Raw genomic sequence first — 23745 nt, 5'->3', positions numbered from 1 at the left:
ATAGAGAGAATATGTGATTGCTAAGGACGCTTGTATGTTTATTAGAATAGGCTGTAGCCTCATCTTGATTGTGATACACTCTGGCTACAGGGTTGTGGAGGGAGTTTATACCTTTCACCTGCCTCTATTGCCTGACAGACTGCTGCCGCTGTTCAGTCGCTCAGTCATATCCAACTCTTTGTAACCCCATGGACTGCAGCACGTCAGTCTTCTCTGTCTGTCAACATCTCCCAGGCTTGCTCAAACTCATGCCCATTGAGTCGGTGATCCCATCCAACCACCTCATCCTCTGTCATCCCCCTCTCCTCCTGCCTTCAATCTTTTCCAGCATCAGGGTCTTTTCTAATGAGTTGGCTCTTCATATCAGGTGGCCAACGTACTGGAGTTTCAGCTTCAGCATCAGTCTTTCCAACGAATATACAGAGTTGATTAATTTCCTTTAGGATTGACTGGTTGGATCTCCTTGTAGTCCAAGGGACTCTCAAGAGTCTTCTCCAACACCACAGTTCAAAAGCATCAGTTCTTCGGCCCTCACCCTTCTTCATGGTTAATTTTCACATCAATACATGACTACTAGAAAAACCATAGCTTTGACTAGATGGACCTTTGTGGGCAGAGTAATGTGTCTGCTTTTTAACATGCTGTCTAGGTTTGTCATTACCTTTCTTCAAAGGAACAAGCATCTTTTAATATCAGGGCTGCGGTCACCAACTGCAGTGATTCTGAAGCCCAAGAAAATAAAGTCTGTCACTGTTTGCATTGTTTCCCCATCTATTTCCCATGAAGTGATGGGACAAGATGCCAAGATCTTCATTTTCTGAATGTTGAGTTTTAACCCAGCTTTTTCACTCTCCTCTTTCACTTTCATCAAGAGGCTCTTTAGTTCCTCTTTGCTTTCTGCCATAAGGGTGGTGTCATCTGCTTATGTGAGGTTATTGATATTTCTCCAGGAAGTCTTTTTTTTTTTTTTTTTGGTTCTACCAGTTTTATTGCTACCAACCCATCTACCTCCACCCTCATGCACACATCCTCAGTCATGTAATGCCATGGACTGCAGCCCGCCAGGCTCCTCTGTCCATGGACTTTTCCAGGCAAGAATACTGGAGTGTCCCGGCAGTCTTGATTCCAGCTTGTGCTTCAACCAGCCTGGCATTTCTGCATAGAAGCTAAATAAGCAAGGTGACATTATACAGCCTTGATGTACTCCTTTCCCAATTTGTAACCAGTCTGTTGCTCCATGTCCGGTTCTAACTGTTGCTTCTTGATCTGCATAGAGGATTCTCAGCAGGTAGGTAAGGTGGTCTGGTATCTCTTGAAGAATTTTCCACACTTCATTGTCCACACAGTTAAAGGTTTTTGGTGTAGTCAATAAAGCAGAAGTAGATATCTTTTCTGGAATTCTCTGGCTTTTTCGATGATCCAACGAATGTTGGCAATTTCATCTCTGGTTCCTCTGCCTTTTCTAAATGCAGCCTGTACATCTGGAAGTTCTTAGTTCATGTACCATTGAAACCTAGCTTGGAGAATTTGGAGCATTACTTTGCTAGCGTGTGAGATGAGGGCAATAGTGCGGTCATTTAAACATTCCTTGGCATTGCCTTTCTTTGGGATTGGAATAAAAACTGACCTTTTCCTGTCCTGTGGCCACTGCTGAGTTTTCCAAATTTGCTGGCAGATTGAGTGCAGTACTTTCGCAACATCATACTTTCGGATTTTAAATAGCTCAGCTGGAATTCTATCGCCTCCACTAGCTTTGTTTGTAGTGATGCTTCCTAAGGCCCACTTGACTTCACACTCTAGGATGTCTGGTTTTAGGTGAGTGATCACACCATCATGATTATCTGGGTCATGAAGTTGTTTTTTTGTATAGCTCTTCTGTGTATTCTTGCCACCTCTTCTTAACATTTTCTGCTTCTGTGAGGTCCATACTGTTTCTGTCCTTTACTGTGTATATCTTTGCATGAAATGTTTCCTTGGTATCTCTAATTTTCTTGAAGAGATCTCTAGTCTTTTCCATTCTATTGTTTTCCTCTATTTCTTTGCATTGATCATTTAGGAAGGATTTCTAATTTCTCCTTGCTATTCTTTGGACTTCTGCATTTAGATGGATATATCTTTCTTTTTCTCCTTTGCCTTTCACTTCTCCTCTTTTCTCAGCTCCTTGCAAGGCCTCCTCAGACAACCATTTTGCCTTTTTGCATTTCTTTTTCTTGAGGATGGTTTTTTATCATTGCCTCCTGTACAACTTTACAAACCTCCATCTATAGTCTTCACTCTATCAGATCTAATCCCTTGAATCTATTTGCCACTTCTACTGTATAATCAAAGGGATTTGATTTAGGTCCTATCTAAATGGTTTAGTGGTTTTCCATACTTTCTTCAACTTAAGTCTAAATTTTGCAGTCAGGAGTTCATGATCTGAGCCACAGTCAGCTCCTGGTCTTGTTTTTGCTGACTGTATACAGCTTCTCCATCTTTGTTCGCAAAGAATATAATCAATCTGATTTCGGTGTTGATCATCCGGTGATATCCATGTGTAGAGTCGTCTCTTGTGTTGTTGGAAGAGGGTGTCTGCTATGACCAGTGTATTCTCTTGGCAAAAGTCTGCTAGCCTTTGCCCTATTCCATTCGGTACTCCAAGGCCAAACTTGCCTGTCACTCCAGGTGTCTCTTGACTTCCTGCTTTCGCATTCCAGTCCCCCATGATGAGAAGGACCTATTTTTCTGGTGCTGGTTCTAGAGAGTGTCAAGGTTCACACTTGCCATCTCTCTTATTCTTTTTAAAGCCTGAGTAATGTTCCATTGTATACACGCACCACACCTTCTTTATCCAGGCACCTGCTGAGGAACATTTAGCTTGTTTCCATGTCTTGACTATTGTAAATAGTGTGGCAGTGAACCTCAGGGTGCATGTATCTTTTTGAATTATAGTTTTCTCCAGATATATCATAGGAATGGGATTACTGAATCACATGGTAGCTCTATTTTTAGTTTTTTAAGAAATCTCCAGACTGATCTCCATAGTGACTGTACCAATTTCCTTTCCCACCAACAGTGTAGGAAGGTTCGCTTTTCTCCAAATCCTCTCTAGCATTTATTGTTAGGCTTTCTGGTGATATCCGCTCCTGTAAGAGGTGATACCTCATTGTAGTTTTGATTTGCATTTCTCTAACACTTAGAGATGCTGAGCATCTTTTCTTCTGTTTTTTGGCCATCTGTACGTATTCTTCGGAGAAATGTCTACTTAGATCTTCTGCTCGTTTTTTATTGGGATTTTATTATATTGATCTGCATGACTTATCTGTATATTTTACAGATTAATCTCTTGCTGGTTAAATCCTTTGCAAATATTTTCTCCGATTCTGTGGATTGTCTTTTCATTTGTTTATGGTTTCCTTTGTCATCAAAAGCATTTAAGTTTAATTAGGTCACATTTGTTTTTATTTATGCTACTCCAGGAGATGAATCAAAAAAGATATTGCTGCTATTTATGTCTCAGAGTTCTGCCTATGTCTTCCTCTAAGAGTTTTATATTATCTGGTCTTACATTGAGTGAGGTCTTTGATCCATGTTGTGTTTATTTTTGTTGTGGTATTAGAGAACACTCTAATTTCATTCTTTGATATGCAGATGTCCAGTTCTCCCGGCACCACTTATTGAAGACTGTGCTTTCTCCATTGTATATTCTTGCCTCCTTTGTTGTAGATTAATTGACCATAGATTTCTGGGTTTATTTCCGAGCTTTCTATCCTGTTCCATTAATCTATCTTTCTGTTTTTGTGCTACTATTATACTGCTTTGATTACTGTAGCTTTATATTATAGTCTGAAGTCAGGAAGCCTGATTCCTCCACGTCCATTTTTCTTTCTCAAGATTGCTTTGGATATTTGACGTCTTTTGTGTTTCCACAAAGATTCCTTTTTTCTAGATCTGCAAAATTAGCCATTGGTAATTCAATAGGGATTGCACTGAATCCCAAGACTGCATTGCCTTGGGTAGTATAGATATTTTGAGAAAATTGAGTCTTCCAATCCAAGACCATGGTATAGCTTTCCATTTCTTTGTGTCACCTTTGATTTTTTTCATCAGTGTCTTATAATTTTCAGAGTACAGGTCTTTTAGCTCCTTGTTGTTGTAGAGTCACTAAGTTACATCAGACTCTTTACAACCCCATGGACTGTAACACCGCAGGCTTCCCTGTCCTTCACTATCTCCTGCATCATGAAACAAGACACTGTGTCAAAAGAGGCAACTGAGATGACATATTTTATGTAACTGAGAGATAGTATATTTTCTTCTTATCTTGGAGGAGGGGTATCTCCTCACCACCGCCTCCTGACCTTGAACGTGGAAGAGCTCCTCTAGGCCCTCCCATGCAGCCACCATTCCTTGGACATGGGGTTGCTCCTCCCAGCTGCCGCCCCGGACCTCAGACGTGGGGTAACTTCTCTTGGCTGCTCCTGCGCTGTTGCAACCAGTCACTCTCGGCCGCCGCCCCTGACCTCAGACGGGGGGTAGCTCCTCTCAGCCATTCCTGTGCCATCGCAGCCTGGCACTCTCGGCCACTGCCCCTGACCTCGGATTTGGGGTAACTCCTCTTGGCCACTGCCCCAGGCATGGGGTCCTCCAGGCTTCTGCCCCTGGCCTCGGACATGGAGTAGCTCCTCTCTGCCACAACAGTTAGAACTGGACATGGAACAACAGACTGGTTCCAAATAGGAAAAGGAGTATGTCAAGGCTGTATATTGTCACCCTGCTTATTTAACTTCTATGCAGAGTACATCATGAGAAACACTGGGCTGAAAGAAGCACAAGCTGGAATCAAGATGCTGGGAGAAATATCAATAACCTTAGATGTGCAGATGACACCACCCTTATGGCAGAAAGTGAAGAAGAACTAAAAAGCCTCTTGACGAAAGTGAAAGAGAGTGAAAAAGTTGGCTTAAAGCTCAACTTTCAGAAAATGAAGATCACGGCATCTGGTCCCATCACTTCATGGCAAATAGATGGGGAAACAGTGGAAACAGTGTCAGACTTTATTTTTGGGGGCTCCAAAATCACTGCAGATGGTGACTGCAGCCATGAAATTAAAAGACGCTTACTCCTTGCAAGGAAAGTTATGACCAACCTAGATAGCATATTCAAAAGCAGAGACATTACTTGGCCAACAAAGGTCCATCTAGTTAAGGCTATGGTTTTTCCAGTGGTCATGTATGGATGTGAGAGTTGGACTGTGAAGAAAGCTGAGCGCCGAAGAATTGATGCTTTTGAACTGTGATGTTGGAGAAGAATCTTGAGAGTCCCTTGGACTGCAAGGAGATCCAACCAGTCCATTCTGAAGGAGATCAGCCCTGGTTGTTCTTTAGAAGGAATGATGCTGAAGCTGAAACTCCAGTACTTTGGCCACCTCATGCAAAGAGTTGACTCATTGGAAAATACTCTGATGCTGGGAGGGATTGGGGGCAGGAGGAGAAGGGGACAACAGAGGATGAGATGGCTGGATGGCATCACCGACTTGATGGAAGTGAGTTTGAGTGAACTCCAGGAGTTGGTGATAGACAGGGAAGCCTGGCATGCTGCGATTCATGGGGTCTCAAAGAGTTGGACACGACTGAGCGACTGAACTGAACTGAACTGAAAGGTCACTACGGCTTCAAAGTGACCTATCACTGCCACAGGATGTCTCTCATCAACATTCTCTCTCTCTCTCTCTCTGTACAGGTAGGGGAAAAAGCACAGTGAGGGGAAAAAAAAGCACAGTAAATCTTGCTAAACATGGTCAATTCTGAAGGAAAACAAGACACTTGTACTACATTATGCTTACAAATTCCCTTATCTGTGAGTCCCACTTGAGTTGTGCTTGACATTTAAAACTGTAACTGACAGAGAAGTGCTGAGCTAGAGTAAAATGGATGCAGATGGACGGTGAACCAGGACTTGAGTATTTGTTGCCATTGTTAATCACTCTTACAGGCAGGATTTGATACCACTACAAAAATGTCACCTTTTCCGAAAGAGCTATTTACATTAGAAGGCTAGGGAAAAAACTGAAACAGTCCCATACAGTTTTCCACCATCCATGCCAAGCACAACAGTATTCCTTCATTCTTAGTCGCTTCGAATGACTATTGGCAGCTTATCCTTCTGAAAGAGTGTACATTTACATTTAAATGTCAGGGAAGTTCCTCAAACTTAACTATTGGTTTATCTTTTCCTATATTTTGTCTATAAAAGTCAACAACATTTTACATGTATTATTGATTGATAGTGAGTGGTCACAGGTTTTCCTCAATCTTGCTTTGGTTGACAATTTCTATTTGTATTAAAGAAGTGGAAACGTGTACAACAATTGATATGACCTTTAAATTTTAATTCTACATGTATATCACAGCATTAGTTTCCTATTGCTGCTGTAACGAATTATCATGACTTAGTAACTTAAAGCAATATAAACTTATTAAGATACTAAGATACCATTCTGGAGATCAGAAGTACAAAATGGATTTCATTGGGCTAAAATCAAGGTGTCAGAAGGATTTTGTTCCTTCTGGAGTTTCAAGAGAAAAGTCTATTCCTTTGCCTTTTCCAGCTTCTGGAGATTTCCTGCATTCCTTGGCCTAGGTCCTTCAAAATCAGAAGTATACCATCCTTAAATTTCTTTCTGATTCGATGACCTCTAATGTCATCTTTACCTCTCCCGGCCCTGATACTAACCCTCCTGCCTCCCTCTTACAAAGATCATGATATTATAATATTTCAGGATAATCTTCCTATCTCATAAATCATTAAATTAATCACAACTACAAAACGGACTCTGGTCCCATGGCATCTGGTCCCATCACTTCATGGCAAACAGATGGGGAAACAATGGAAACAGTGACAGACTTTATTTTCTTGGGCTCCAAAATCACTGCAGATGGTGACTGCAGCCATGAAATTAAAAGACGCTTGCTCCTTGGAAGACAATCTATGACCAACCTAGATAGCATATTAAAAAGCAGAGATATTACTGTGCCAACAAAGGTCTGTCTAGTCAAACCTATGGTTTTTCCAGTAGTCATGTATGGATGTGAAAGTTGGACTATAAAGAAAGTTGAGCACCAAAGAATTGATGCTTTTGAACTGTGGTGTTGGAGAAGACTCTTGAGAGTCCCTTGGACAGCAAAGAGATCAAACCAGTCAATCCTCCAGGAAATCAGTCCTGAATATTCATTGGAAGGACTGATGCTGAAGCTGAAACTCCAATACTTTGGCCACCTGATGCAAAGAACTGACTTACTGGGAAAGATCCTGATGCTGGGAAAGAAGGCAGGAGGAGAGGGGAACGACAGAGAATGAGATGGTTGGATGGCATCACTGACACGATGGACTTGAGTTTGAGCAAGCTCTGGGAGTTGGTGATGGACAGGGAAGCCTGGCGTGCTGCAATCCATGGGGTCACAAAGAATCAGACATGACTGAGCAACCTAATTGAACTGAACAAAAGGGACTACAAAAATCCCTTTGTTACTTTAGGCAACGTGTACATACAGCACATACAGGTTTCAGGAGTTAAAGCATAGCCATCTTTGAAGGGTCATTATTATACCAACCATAACCACCAAGCCTCTACCAAGGTACTAACCTACACACACTGGTGTAAGAGCCAGCATTCCTAATTGGTGATATATAATATCACATAGGATGCTAAAAACTTTAAATCACAGATTTAAATCTTTAAATTAAATGTTACTAAAATCAGCGTTGAATTCTTTGCTTTCTTAGCAGTAAGAGAATCCTGGGATTCTAAGGTGGGACAGAATCTTAAAGATGAACTAGTCACCTCTCTCTTTGAACACAGAAATTTGCTGGGTCTTAGACTGAAGGGGTCCAAGTGGAAGTCCTAGTGAGACTCTCAGGCTACTACTATCTCCACTGCATCATATTATTGCTAATAATTTGGAAAATCCAACCATTTTTAATAAATCACTTCTAAATAAAGAGTGTGACTGCAAAAAAAGAAAAGAAAAAGAAACTGTCTAGAACAGATTAGCTGCTCTCTACTTGTGAAATTTTTACAGATGTTTTCTATAATATTATATAACTTATCTACTTGGATTCACATCAGTTTAGGAAAATGTGGAATGTGACACTGAACTTTTTCACAAAGGCATAATATCATTTTAAGCATTCATTAAAGTAACATACACACATATTACAGATACTCAGAAATTTATGACAAATAAAACCATCCTCCCCATTCTTTACCCTCTATTCTCTCCCCATGGGAAAACCCTATTCATCCTTCCATGTGTGTCCTTCCAGAAAACAACACTGGCACACAGAAGAGTTTAAGTATACAAAGCTCTTTGAGTGACCTTTAAAAATGTACAGACGTGAAACTTTGTACATACTGCATTTTGCTTTTGTTCACTTACTATGTTCTCTATGCCTACCTCATTCTTTTTAACAGGTGCAGTTTATTCCATTAGATGGAGCATTGTGATTTATCTAACTACATCCCTGTTGGTCAACATTAAATGAATTCAGGGTGCCATTGTTTTTGTTGTTCGCGAATTAAGAGTTTTTTGAATTTTATTATTTTATTTGTTTCAGAATAGGCAATATATGCACTTAAAAAAGTGAAAAATCGCTCAGTCATGTCTGACTCTTTGAGACCCCATGGACTGGGCCCCGCCAGGCTCCCCTGCCCATGGAATTCTCTAGGGAAGAATACTGGAGTCAGTTGCCATGCCCTCCTCCAAGGGATCTTCCCAACTGAGGCTATGTCAGTTCAGTCATGTCCGAGTCTGTGTGACCCCACAATCGGCAGCCCACCAGGCTCCCTCATCCCTGGGGTTTTCCAGGCAAGAACACTGGAGTGGGTTGCCATTTCCTTCTCCAATGCATGAAAGTGAAAAGTGAAAGTGAAGTCGCTCAGTCCTGTCCGACTCTTCGCGACCCCACGGGCTGCAGCCCACCAGGCTCCTCCGCCCATGGGATTTTCCAGGCAAGAGTACTGGGGTGGGGTGCCAAACCAGGGATCAAACCCAGGTCTCCTGCATTGCAGGCAGATTCTTTACAGTCTAAGCCACCACAGAAGCCCAAGAAGACTGGAGTGGGTAGCCTACCCCTTCTCCAGGAGTTCTTCCCAACCCAGGAATCAAATCAGGGACTCCAGCATTGCAGGTGGATTCTTTACCAGCTGAGCTACCAAGGTTGGTTCACTATAAGAACAGTCCCTCTCACACTCCTGTTTTCTAACACCATGCTTGCCTTTTTGAAGGCAGCCATAGTTATACATGCCCTAAGAGCATCTTGCTTTTTCACACTTAATAAAACTCCTCAAATACCTTTCTATAGCAGCACTCATAATCTTCAGTGAAATCTTCCATAGTCTATCCATTATCACCAGCTCTAGAAAGAACTGAGGCCTTAAAGAAAGAACATTTTGGTGGGAATTTTTGGTTTTGCTTATTTCCAAAGTAAAAGAAATGTACTAGAATTCAAAATTCTAGAATCCAGATCTTAGTAAGATACCGAAGAGTTAATAATGAAAATCAAAGTGATCTACCTCCTATGTCACCCATTCAAGGACCTAACAACACTCCCTACAGAGAAACTCTTCCTTGCATCTATGCTCAGTACACTTTCCAGCAATTTAACCATATTGACAATTACTTTTTCCTCAGTGAAGACAGAATAGCTTCCTTATCACTCCCCAAATGGTGATACACATGTCTTTAAAAAAATCTCTGCCATATGGGTTTCCATGTTTCTTAATATTTCAAAATAGCCCCAACCTTTGATATAACAAATTGGAAAGAGAAACGTTTACACCTAGAAATGAGGCAAAGAGTATCACATGTGGGTACTTTCTAGGATGGGGCACACCGAAGATGAAGAGTGTTCCTGACAGATGCAGTATATGTATAAGGTGTGGTCAGCAAGGGAGGCAAAACCTGCTCCGTCTTTATCAAAAAGAAGAAACTGATAACCAAGGGTCTCTGGAGAGTACCTATGTAAGCAAATTGCAATAACGATTCCAAAAAGGATTTGTAATATCTTCTTCTCTAACTTTGGAAAATGCTTAAGGGTGCAAATCTTATAGACAAGCTTTGCAATATATCACTATTCTTTTGTAAATTTCTCAGTGCATCAAGAATTACCCACCTTTCACAAATAATGCTTGCTAGAGTATTCTCTGGAGAAGGCAATGGCACCCCACTCCAGTACTCTTGCCTGGAAAATCCCATGAATGGAGGAGCCTGGTAGGCTGCAGTCCACGGGGTCACGAAGAGTCAGACATGACTGAGTGACTTCACTTTCACTTTTTACTTTCATGCATTGGAGAAGGCAATGGCACTCCACTCCAGTACTCTTGCCTGGAAAATCCCATGAACGGAGGAGCCTGGTAGGCTGCAGTCCATGGGGTCACGAAGAGTCAGACATGACTGAGTGACTTCACTTTCACTTTTTACTTTCATGCATTGGAGAAGGAAATGGCAACCCACTCCAGTGTTCTTGCCTGGAGAATCCCAGGGATGGCGGAGCCTGGTGGGCTGCCATCTATGGGGTCACACAGAGTCGGCCACGACTGAAGCAACTTAGCAGGAGCAGCAGCAGAGCATTCTCACATTATCCACCATACATTTCACCTATAAATGTTCATCCACGTGCAGTTGTACAGATCGCAAATTTTCCAACTGGCATTATCAATGACTTTGAACCTATCTTTTTTCCCAGCTGTATAAATCAATTCATATGTATTGAGGATTTACTATGTACCATAAATCTGATGGAATACAAAGGAACTTTAAGACGGAGAGATATGCCTTAGTGAACATAAAGAATTAATAATCCATGGTAAATATGCAGTGAGTGACACAGATATGCAAGCTTATCAGAACCATTTACGGCTAAAAATAAATAGTCTGAATTTCAGTGATTTGTGTCTTTTGCACGTTCCTGTGATTTCCCTATGCAAATAAGAGTGAATGGTCTTAGCGGGGAAAAACTACCCCTGATGAAGACAGGCACTTACATTATGAAAAACACTTACAAACTGTTCATACTCTGGTACCATTAAGTAGTAGAAAGAACAAAGCAGTCAAATCCAGAAAATGTAAAATTCATTTTGCTCTGATTTTTTTTCTATCTCCCTTTGTATCTATCCTCTGAGCCTACAGGAGGGGGGCAGGAGGAGGAAAGAGGGCATAGACCAATATAAGTTGCAACTAAGCATGCAAATGATTTTATCTTTTTGTACTGTCTTACTTTCAAAATAGTTGAAGAATCAGAAACCCCTATCCTGGCTCTAGCAGGATCACGCAAGAGGTCTTCACACCAGCATGTATTAAGTGGTCCTAGAAGACGTGGACCAAAGGGGGGCTGAAAAGTCAAAATGAAAAAAAAAATTGTCTATTTCAAGTATTAGAAAAGAACTCGTTCACATTCATGTTAGACACGCTTGAAAGATGAGGCTGAGAAGCTAAGGTGAGTGCTCCTCAGGCAGTAAGAGGGGTGACTGCCATTTTCGTGCTGCTGCAATGAGACCTGGGTGGGAGCTAGTAACCCTAAAATCATGACCGGATCTTGAATAAACTGCACAGCTAGGTGCAATTTTCTTCTCTTTTCAATTATTTCACACACCTCACCTCTAACAGTTCCTGAGATTCTTCCTAAGCCCAGCAGGCCCACAGTCTACCCTTCCAGAGCCGGTCAGAGTCCAGATGCCAAATATCTGATGCCTTGCCCATCACCCAGCCCAATCACAAATCCCCATTCCGTGAGCACTTCCCGGAACCTGCGCAGTGTGTACTTTGGAAGCCGCAGGGCTATCATAAGCAAGTTTTCGTATGTGCTTATACACTTCTTTAAACCTGCTCCTCATTCTCTTGGTCTATCTAAGTCATGATTCTCAAATGCTGGTGTCATAAGCATCACCTGGGGTATGAGAGCAGCTGCAGCAGCCTCTTCTCCCACCTTCTTGCCTCTGGACTCGCAGAGGGGCACCAACTGCCTAATCAGGAGCTCAACTGACTGCCATGGTCTCCAGGTCAGGCCAGCAGTTTGCAGGTGGCTGCGCCAACATGCCAGAGCACATGGCCCAGATGGCAAAGCTGCAGCTGCAGTACCATGCCAGCACCTGTAAGTGGGTCCCAGCAGGAACATGGGTCAGGCTTGCTGTTCATGAACGACGGCACCAAGCTTGTGCCGCACTTTGTGCCCCAGAGTGAAAGACACACGGAGGGTTTCCAGGGCCTGAAGGAAGGAGGGGCACTGGGCTTCACCTTTGAGAAGTCCCCTTAGGGACTGGAATCTCTCAGTGTCACTGGCCCTGCTGGGTGTTTTGTATTGGGAGTGAGAGGTGGCCAAAGGGGAACCACATGCAGAAGAAAGATCAAAGGGAGATAGATGCTACGACTGTGAAGATTTAGACCCACCAACCAAGAATGCAAGGAGCCTGTGAAGATTTAGACCAACCAACCAACCAAGAATGCAAGGAGCCACCCCAGGGCCAGACATGCTGCATCTGCCAGGGCATCAGCTATACATGGCATTCTGTCCACTCAAAGTCCCCAGCTCACCAGGAAGGCTAGCATATGCTGGGGAGAACGATGAGATTCAGGGCCCTGCCCTGCTTCAGAGAGTGAGAATTGAGCCCCAGTGTGGGGATATACTTTTGCCATCAGGAAAGTTTCCAGGTGCAGACATCAATCTGCAGAGTGGCAAAGTAGGGACAGGGTGGGTAGGGGCAGCTGGCACTGCCATGTATTTCTGGCCAGGTCCACACCGTTGGCTCCTCTTCCCATGTGGGTTGGGGTGGTGTTGAAAGGAACTCCATCGGTGTTCTGCTCACATGCACAGGAGGGCTTTGGAAGAAATTCCCTCTAGGGCCTGCACGCTCTATCAAAGTCTCTGCCCCCAGAATCTCCAGCCTTTGAAAGTGGCCAAGGTAGAGAAGGTGTTTTCCTTTTAAAGAGGGATATGTAATAATAATATTTGCCATGCCCGAATAAAAAGATAAGGCATGAGATCAGGTTGATGGGTGCAACCCACCAGTCACTATATTCCATAGGATGGAATCTCTCCAAGGTAAGGTCAGATTTTTTCCACGTCGTCTCCACTCCTGAAATAGGGTGCCAGGAACCCTATTCCCAAGAAATGTATTGTGATGAGCAGCAAAAGGGCTGCTCAGAGGAACGGCTACAGACCTGCTGCACAGCTGCTCAGTCCCACCCACACCTGCTGAGCCAACACGCTCATTATGTATTTGCTCCCTTAGAAAACCATACCTTGGGTCCTGCTTTCAGGATGCCAACTGGACTAGCTGTGTGCAGGTGGTGTATCGTGAATATTTTAACTTTTTTAATATAAATATTATGGCTTTGTGTTTCCATCTAAGGCGCTCATTCCTACATGGTAGTCTCAGGAATAAGAAGGCAGTGGCCCTGGGTCTGCTCACCAGGTCCCTTTATTGCTCTCATCACAGAGAACAACTTTTGGAGTATACAGCCTGTTGACCCGCCTCATTTTTGCCAAGCAGAGCTGGCTTTTCTGCAATGGTGACCTCTTTTTTTTTTTCTTTATTTATTGATGTATTTATTTTGGCTGTGCTGGGTCTTTGTTATTGTGGGGGCTGCTCTCTAGCTGCAGTGTGCAGGCTTCTCATTGCAGTGGCTTCTATTAGTGAGGAGGACAGGCTCTAGGCACCGGGGCCTCTCTGCTGGCACTCCTGACTCTAGAGCGCAGGCTTAGCCGCTCCACAGAGTGCAATCTTCCCAGATCAAGGCCTGAACCACCTCAGCAGGCGAATTCTTTACCACGAAGCCACCAGGGAAGCCCCTCAAGCGCCCTCTTGAAATCTCTCCACCTTCACTGTTTCCTGAGAGGCTAGGTTTTAACTCGGTCGCCCCATGACTTGATGTCCTACTTTTGGAAGACTGGAAATTGGTCTGAACAGGAAAAGGTAGGGCAGAGAGGTTAGGAGAAACCGAGGCAGGTGAAAGGCACCGAGAAAAAGCAGAGACCGGATGCGATAAAGGCCTCCTGTTCCAGGGCCTCTCATTGCAGGACACAACCCTCACTCTGCACACCAAATCCATCCTTCACTGGATGGAGCCAGGCCTACTGTACACAATAGGGAGTGTGAGTATGAGTGTGTAGTGTGTGTGTGTGTGTGTGTGTATTTTAATATGACCTGAGAAGGGCAGATTCTAAGAATTATACATTTGCACCCATCCCGTAAGAACAGTATGAAAAGGCAAAAAGATAGGACACTGAAAGCTGAACTCCCCACGTCGGTAGGCGCCCAATATGCTACTGGAGATCAGAGGTGAAATAACTTGAGAGGTTGAAGAGACAGAGCCAGAGCAAAAACAACACCTAGTTGTGGATGTGACTGGTGATGGAAGTAAAGTCCGATGCTGTGAAGAGCAAAATGGCATAGGAGCCTGGAATGTTAGGTCCATGAATCAAGGCAGATTGGAAGTGGTCAGACAGGAGACGGCTAGAGTGAACAGCGACATTCTAGGAATCAGCAAACTAAAACGGACTGGAATGGGTGAATTTAACTCAGACGACCATTATATCTACTACTGTGGTCAAGAATCCCTTAGAAGAAATGGAGGAGCCGTCACAGAAAACAAGAGAGTCTGAAATGCAGTCCTTGGATGCAATCTCAAAAATGACAGAATAATCTCTGTTTCCAAGGCAAACCTTTCAATATCACAGTAATCCAAGCCTATGCCCCAACCAGTAATGCTGAAGAAGCCAAAGTTGAAGGGTTCTATGAAGACCTACAAGACCTTCTAGAACTAACACCCAAAAAGATGTCCTTTTCATTCTAGGGGACTGGAATGCAAAAGTAGGAAGTCAAGAAACACCTGGAGTAATAGGCAAATTTGGCCTTGGAGTACAGATGAAGCAGGGCAAAGGCTAATAGAGTTTTGCCAAGAGAACACACTGGTCATAGCAGACACCCTCTTCCAACAACACAAGAGAAGACTCTGCACATGGACATCACCAGATGGTCAACACCAAAATCAGACTGATTATATTCTCTGCAGCCAAAGATGGAGAAGCTCTATACAGTCAGCAAAAACAAAACCAGGAGCTGACTGTGGCTCAGATCATGAACTCCTTATTGCCAAATTCAGACTTAAATTCAAGAAAGTAGGGAAAACCACTAGACCATTCAGGTAGACCTAAGTCAAATCCCTTACGATTATACAGTGAAAGTGACAAATAGATTCAAGGGATTAAATCTGATAGACAGAGTGCCTGATGAACTATGGACTGAGGTCCATGACATTGTACAGGAGGCTGGAATCAAGGCCAATCCCAAGAAAAAGAAATGCAAAACGGGAAAATGGTTGTCTGAGGAGGCCTTACAAATAGCTAAGAAAAGAAGAGAACCAAAAGGCAAAGGAGAAAAGGAAAGATATACCCAACTGAATGCAAAGTTCCAAAGAATAGCAAGGAGAGATAAGAAAGCCTTCCTCAGCAATCAATGCAAAGAAATAGAGGAAAACAATAGAATGGGAAAGACTAGAGATCTGTTCAAGAAAATTAGAGATACCAAGGGAACATTTCATGCAAAGATGGGCTCGATAAAGGACAGAAATGGTCTGGACCTAACAGAAGCAGAAGATATTAAGAGGTGGCAAAAATACACAGAAGAACTGTACAAAAAAGGTCTTCACGACCCAGATAATCATGATGATATGATCACTCACCTAGAGGCAGACATCCTGGAATGTGAAGTCAAGTGGGCCTTTGAAAGCGTCACTAAGAGCAAAGCTAGTGGAGGTGATGGAATTCCAGCTGAGCTATTTCAAATCTTAAAAGATGATACTGTGAAAGTGCTGCACTCAATATGCCAGCAAATTTGGAAAACTCAGCAGTGGTCTGGAAATGGTCAGTTTTCATTTCAATCCCTAAGAAAGGCTATGCCAAAGAATGCTCAAACTACCGCACAATTGCACTCATCTCACACATTAGCAAAGTAATGCTCAGAATTCTCCAAGCCAGGCTTCAACAGTACATGAACTATGAACTTCCAGATGTTCAAGATGGATTTAGAAAAGGCAGAGGAACCAGAGATCAAATTGCCAATATCTGCTGGATCACTGAAAAAGCAAAACAGTTCCAGAAAAACATCTACTTCTGCTTTATTGACAATACCAAAGCCTTTGACTGTGTGGATCACAGCAAACTGTGGAAAATTCTTCAAGAGATGGGAACACCAGACCACCTGACCTGCCTTTTGAGAAATCTGTATCCAGGTTAGGAAGCAACAGTTAGAACTGGACATGAAACAACAGACTGGTTCCAAATTGGGAAAGGAGTACATCAAGGCTGTATATTGTCACCCTGCTTATTTAACTTCTATGCAGAGTACATCATGAGAAATGCTGGGCTGGAAGAAGAACAAGCTGGAATCAAGATTGCCTGGAGAAATATCAATAACCTCACATATGTAGAAGACACCACCCTTATGGCAGAAAGCAAAAAAGAACTAAAGAGCCTCTTGATGAAAGTGAAAAAGGAGAGTGAAAAAGCTGGCTTAAAACTCAAAATTCAGAAAACTAAGATCACAGCATCTGGTTCCATCACTTCATGGCAAATAGATGGGAAAACAGTGGAAACAGTGTGAGACTTTATTTTTGAGGGCTCCAAAATTACTGCAGATGGTGACTACAGCCATGAAATTAAAAGAAGCTGGCTCCTTGGAAAGAAAGCTATGACCAACCTAGACAGCATATTAAAAAGCAGAGACATTACTTTGCCAACAAAAGTCTGTCTAGTCAAAGCTAAGGTTTTTTCAGTAGTCATGTATGGATGTGAGAGTTGGACTGTGAAGAAAGCTGAGAGCCAAAGAATTGATGCTTTTTTTTCCCCCCCAACAACTGTAGTGTTGGAAAAGACTCTTGAGAGTCCATCGGACTGCAAGGGTATCCAACCAGTCTATCCTAATGGAAATCAATCCTGCATATTCATTGGAAGGACTGATGCTGAAGCTGAAACTCTAATACCCTGGGCCACTGACTCATTTGAAAAAACCCTGATCCTGGGAAAGATTTAAGTGGGGAGGAAAAGGGGATGACAGAGGATGAGATGGTTGGATGGCATCACTGACTCAGTGGAAGTGAGTTTGAGCAAGCTACGGGAGTTTGTGATGGACAGGGAAGCTCCGCGTGCTGCAGTCCATGGGTTTGCAAAGAGTCAGAAATGGCAGTGAGTGAACTGAACTGAACTGCAGGACTTCACAAGTTACTGATTTGGTGACTACTGGCTGGCCCACTTAGTGCGGCAAACCACACTAAGTTCCACCTCTTTGTGTGGAACTGAAATGTGTTGGTCTTTCTCCACTGTGCAAATTTCTGTGGAGTTCCTACTACCCAATGGGGTGTATATGTTCCAAGAGAAAACTAACCTTTAAAACACTCTGAAAAAGTGTTAACTCCAAAGCTAAAATTTTAGTAGTTCTCTTATTCCCAACTCATTTTTAAAAGGAAAGCTTTGGATTCTCCTATACAGTTATCTAGCTACCTAACTACCAACAAGATTCATATCAGAGGACAGCAAAATTTTCTTGTTAAAGGATCGGATGGTAAAGATTTTACGCTCTGCTCACTATTACAGTCTATCAAAACAACTCAAATGTGCTTTTGTGACTTGAAAACAAGTCACAAAATGATAAAAATGAATCAGTTGTGTTTCAGTAAAACATTATTTACAAAATCAGGCAGCTGACCGGAGTTAGCCCATGGGCTATAGTTTGCTGCCTTCTGATACAGACTAAATATATGCTGGAAGAGGGATCTGTGGTCTTGTAATGTTGCCGATATCGAGATGGGACCATGATTCTTGTAAATGTAAAAACCTCTCCTTTATTTTCTCCAAGAGTCTGGTTGTTGCATATTTTATTTTAAATACAAGTATACACCTAAAACCAAAATATTCAGAGTTTGAATAAATAGGCAGAGAAAAACGTTATGTTGTGACCTTCAGATCAAACAATGTTCACGCTTTCATTAATTTTACACATATTTAGGGGATACCTATGATATAAATTACTGTGCTAAGTATTACACAGGATACATATGGATAAGATTTAGATTCTTCCATCAGAAAGTTAAGACCCCAACAGGGAAAAATAACACAGTCATAAGTATATATAATGTAAGATATACAAAGTAACATGTCACAAAAGAAATAAAAATACATTTTTCTAGATGATGGAGAAATTATTCTTGATTGACTTGAGGAAATGTAGAGCTTTGAGAGAGATCAAAGTCCTTTTCATGAAGGAAATATGATATATGTACCAGGTCTTTTAGTCCTAGGCAAGTAGAAATTAGAAAGGCAATATTGAGAGGACATAAAAAACAAAGAAAACAACATAAACAAAAGTCCAATAGTGAAAAGAAAGCAGAGACTGTATGGGCTAAAAATGAATAATTTTTGCGATCTGAAGCTTATACCATTTTTGAACCCTATTTAGGAAAAAAATACAATATTATACACAAAAATGAATAACATGTCTGTAATGAGAAGTCACAACAAATGAGAAACTTTTTAAAGCAAGCAAATCCTACAAATATCACAAGATTCAGACACTATGGAACACCTGAATTATGACACCACCTAACACACCTCTCCCTGGTGACTGGCTATCCTCATCAATCCTGTCTCCACAGGACAAAGAAGATAACTCGGGCTTTCCTCTAGCACAGTTGATCTTACTGTGTTTACCTGCAATAGTATATAAAACTTTCTTTCAGCTTCACAAATTATCTAATAATAATAGGTACAATTTTAGGACAGCTGTCAAATTTAGGAACCTCTTCCTATGATATTTCGGGTCATTTCAAAGCTTTCTGTGCAGTGATTAACTGGAAATATTCCTTGGACTGATGATAAATCTATCGTGACTCACTGATGTCCTCAGGTAGTGGTATATCACTAATTTCATGTTATTTTTGTTAGAGGAAGTATTACATGTCAAGAATTTCAATCTTTTATCAATGTGCTCATACGTCATGCTTCATCATAATCAGATTATCAAACAGTTTAAGAACATATTCTTTGAGGAATTTGCTGGTGGTCCAGGGGCTGAGACTCTGCACTCCTAATACAGGGGGTCCCAGTTCAATTCCTGATCAGGGAACTAGATCCCACATGCCACAATACAGAGCTCAGATGCCACCACAATGGAGATTAAAGATACCAAGTGCCGCAATTAAGATCTAGCGCAGCCAAACAAATAAAAAGGACCTCTCCATTAAGTTCATTTGCAAAGTAGTGCTTTCCCTTAGTGAATTTAGAGAGCAAACACATATGATGAAAAAGGCTTCAGAAAGGTAATATCTGTTGTCCACTGAACACTGAATAGCTTTAATTACAAATTATGCATTTCTGCAGCTTGGTGATTTTATTACCTCTTTCAATAATCAACTGCACTAGTAGCACTTCAGTTGTTTCAAATGTTTAAAAAATTTAAACAAAGTACATACCAACTTACAAGCTCATAAAATTAATACTACATCTGTGTGATGAATAACAAAATTTATCATGATATATTTTTAGTGCCATCTAGTGTTTAAAGGGCTTCATAGAGTAAAGTGAAAGTCGCTCAGCTGCATCTGACTCTTTGCGACTCCAGGGATTTATTCAGCCCATGGAATTCTCCAGGCCAGAATACTGGAGTGGGTAGCCTTTCCCTTCTCCAGAGGATCTTCCCAACCCAGGGATGAAACCCAGGTCTCCTGCATTGCAGGAGGATTCTTTACCAGCTGAGCTACCAGGAAAGCCCTCACAGAGTAAATATTTATCAATTTATCATAGAGTAAGTAAACATGCAAACAATTTAGTTTTAAAATTTGTGTCAACATATATTCTTCGATTCTATATCCCAGTCATTCCATCTAAGATTTTATATTAAATCTGACAATAAAAGAATTGTAAGATTATGTGAGCTTACAGAAACTGTCATGAAATAAAAGGAATTAAGTCATCCCTTCACTAATTTTATAGGAGATGTCAGTCAGGACATCAGCTATGTAAGACAGACAGGCAAGAATATCCAATGAAGAAAAGACAACCTCTTCAATAAATGGTGCTGGAAGAACTAGACAGCTACATGTAAAAAAAAAAAAATGAAATTAGAACGTTCCCTAACACCATACACAAAAATAAACTCAAATGGATTAAAGACCTAAATGTAAAGCCAGAAGCTATAAAACTCCTAGAGAAAATCATAGGAAAACACTCTGACATAAATCACAGCAAGATCCTCTTTGACCCACCTCCTAGAGTAATGGAAATAAAAACAAAAGGGACCTAATTAAAATTAAAAGCTTTTACATAGCAAAGGAAGCTATTAATGAGGTTACAAGCCAATCCTCAGAATAGCAGTTGCAAGCAAAGCAACTGACAAAAGATTAATCTCCAAAATATACAAGCGGCTCATGCAGCTCAAATCAGAAAAACAAACAACCAATCAAAAAATGGGCAGAAGATCTAAACAGACATTTCTCCAAAGACATACGGATGGCTAACAAACACACGAAAAGATGCTCTACATCACTCATTATTAGAGAAATGCAAATCAAAACTACATGAGGTACCACTTCACACCAGTCAGAATGGCCATCACCAAAAAATCTACAAACAATAAATATTGGCGAGGATGTGGAGAAAAGGGAACCCTCTGGCATTGTTGGTGGGAATGCAAACTGATACAACCACTATGGAAAATAACATGGAGATTTCTTTAAAAACTAGAAATAAAACTACCTTATGACCCAGCAATCCCATTACGGGCATATACCCTGAGAAAACCATAATTCAAAAAGACACGCGTACCAAAATGTTCACTGCAGCACTATTTACAACTGCCAGGAGATGAAAGCGCCCTACATGTCCATCGACAGATGAAGGGACAGATGTGGTACAAATGTACAGCAGGATATTACTCAGCTGTAGAAAGAAAGGCAATTGAGTCAGGTGAACTGAGGTGGATGAACCCAGAGCATGTTACATAGACTGAAGTTAAGTCAGAAGGGGAAAAACAAATATCCTATATTAACACATATATATGGAATCTAGAAAAATGGGACTGATGAACCTATTTGCAGGGAAGGAATGGACCCAAAGGTGAGGACAGTCTTGTGAACAAGCAGGGGAAGGAGAGGGTGGGACACATCCAGAGAGTGGCACCAACATGTACACACCAGCACGTGTACAACAGCTAGCTAGTGGGAAGCAGCTGTGTGGCACAGGCAGCTTACCCGGGTGCTCTTGTGATGACCTAGCGAGGTGGGGTGGGGCGAGGTGGGAGGAAGGCCCAGGAGGGAGGGGATATATGTATACTTAGGGCTAATTCGCATTTTGTGCAGCAGAAACCAACACAACATTGTAAAGCAATTATCCTCCAATTTAAACACACACACACACATACAGACACAGGGACTCGTTTTCATTGAAAACTCCAGATAAAATGTTTCACACAGTCTTAGGTCTAGAAGGATATGTTTGAATCAAACCAAGTTGAACTTAAACTGTTATGTGTTATCTCCTTAAATTAAAAAAAAAAATTACGATTAACTTTATACCTGTATTAAAAGTTTTATAAAAAGTTTTACTTAGCCACCTGCTGCTGTCCCTGCCGACTCCGCACCATTCCTCGTGATGGATGAAAACCGAGTTCAAGGTTGAGAGCCCGCTGCGGTCTACAGCCGGACGCCAAGGACTTATATTAAGTACTGGATCACATTTGTCAACAGCGAAGCCAGGTCCACGTGCTTCACCCTCCAGGCCGCCCAGCAGCTGCCCCAGCTTGGGGTCCTGCTCCGCCGGGACAGGAACAACCACTCCAGGCTGAGCCCTGCCATGCTGGACTGCACCTGTCCTGCGCCACCTGGACCCGCCGCAATGAGGCCAGCTACAACCACTGGCTGACGCCCACGGCCCTCATTAGCCTGAGCCTGGACAACAAGGGCCAGGAGCTATTCGTGACTTCAGCTCACTGCCCATGGTGGTCTCGACGACCGCCTGTTCTCCGACTCGAGCGTGATCATCTCTGAACCTGCAGGAGGTGACACGCACTCACAGGCTCTGCGGGAGCTATTGCGGCCACTCTTGGAAACTCTGTGCCCTCTCGGCGCTGTCTGTATCCCCCGAGTTCCTCACAACTAACTAACCAGAGCGCGCACGCCGACGACGTCCTCCCGGGCACGCGCGCGCACACGCAGCAGCCGGAGGAGGCATCCTCAGGGTGTGGCCCGCCAACCTTGAGCGCTTCTGCAAAGTGCTCCCGGGTCTCAGTGACACCGCTGAGAGCCTGCTGCGCACCGTCCAGCTGGGCCTGGAAGTGTTGCCCTCCACGCTCTCCAGGGTGGCCAGCATCTTGAAGGGCTGCGCTTTCCTTGGTGGGTACTCACAGACCACGCCAGTGCCTGGTACCCTGGAGCTCACGTGGCAGTGCCGTGTTTTTGTGGGTGGAGACGACTATCAGTCGGGCCAGACCAAGGTCAGGTTCGTGCTCACGGACTTCCTTATTGTCTCTGGCCTCAAGACCTTGTCCATCTTGAGCTACAGCCACCTGGTAACAATGACGGGCAGAACCCGTCGGCGCCAACACAGTTCCGCTCCAAGGAGGTGTCCAAGAGCAGCGTGGTATACGATGTGCTGATGCACGGCGACGCAGCACTCTACTTGCAGAGCGAGGAGCCAGGTCACTGCATGGTCATCAGGCACGTGGGCAACAGCAAGCGTGTCCTGGATTAGTACACAGCAGAGCGGATGCTGGGCGGTACTAACAGGCTGGAACTGCACAACACATTCGAGGACTCGCTCCTGGCCAATCCCCTCACGCCGGACCTGGAGCCGCTGCCAGACCATGCCAGCGTGTGATCCTCTGCACAAATGTCAACCCAGAGCTACAGAGCTTCCAACCGGTGCTGTCGGTTTGGCTTCCTCTTGCAAGCACAGCTTGGACGATGGGGCAGCCCGGTGGCTAAACCACTCTTCCGCCAGCACCAACTGCATTGAACGCACCTTCAGAGTCTGCACATGCTTCTGGAGCGCGAGATGAAGCGCCCTGTCCTAGAGCGAGTTGGGCTTGTGGCCACTGCCTGCTGTGCCTTGCGAGAAGAGAGCAGCGCCCGCCTCCCCCAGTGGCTTTACTGGTGGCACCAAATGGGCACTCGCAAGCTGAGGCACCCTAGATGCCCACCACCTAAGGCCGTGACCATACAGCTCCCCCATAACTACGCCTGTCCCCAGGGCTCCTTAGGCCCCCGGAAGAAACAAAGCTAGTGCCATCCCAGGGACGGAGGAGCCTGGCCGGTTACAGTCCATGGGGTCACAAAGAGTCGGGCACGACTGAACTGACCTAGCACCTATTATCCAAAAAAGAAAAAATTTAAATAAAAAGTTTTACTTAGTAGATCAGTAGGTTTATGATAACCAAAACCAAATGCTTAAGTTCTTTAATCAAAACACAACTTGCTTGATTTTAGTATTTTATCCATAACAAATAATACCAGGTTAACAAAACAGAAGTTTATTTCAGCTATGTTGTTATGTGTGTGTGTGAAACATATAAAAAACTAAAATTAAAAAAAAAAATTCTGCAGTCACAATGAGAAAAAACAAGGAATATAGGTAACAAATTTGTTCTTTCCCTTCTTACTATTAATTCATTGTCTATCTAAAGCAGCTGTATTTACATGCTATTAAATTCATGTTGCTCTT

The 23745-nt window shown here is 42.9% G+C and overlaps 1 pseudogene; it reads left to right on the top strand.

Annotated features, from left to right (window-relative positions):
- Positions 1-12535: 12535 nt before the first annotated feature.
- LOC138089955 (inositol-3-phosphate synthase 1 pseudogene) lies at positions 12536-23231 on the top strand (annotated as a pseudogene).
- The last annotated feature ends 514 nt before the right edge of the window (positions 23232-23745 follow it).

The sequence above is a fragment of the Capricornis sumatraensis genome, chromosome 13 (genome assembly GCF_032405125.1).
Source record: "Capricornis sumatraensis isolate serow.1 chromosome 13, serow.2, whole genome shotgun sequence".
NCBI lineage: Eukaryota > Metazoa > Chordata > Mammalia > Artiodactyla > Bovidae > Capricornis > Capricornis sumatraensis.
This window is presented reverse-complemented; position numbering and strand designations above follow the sequence as displayed.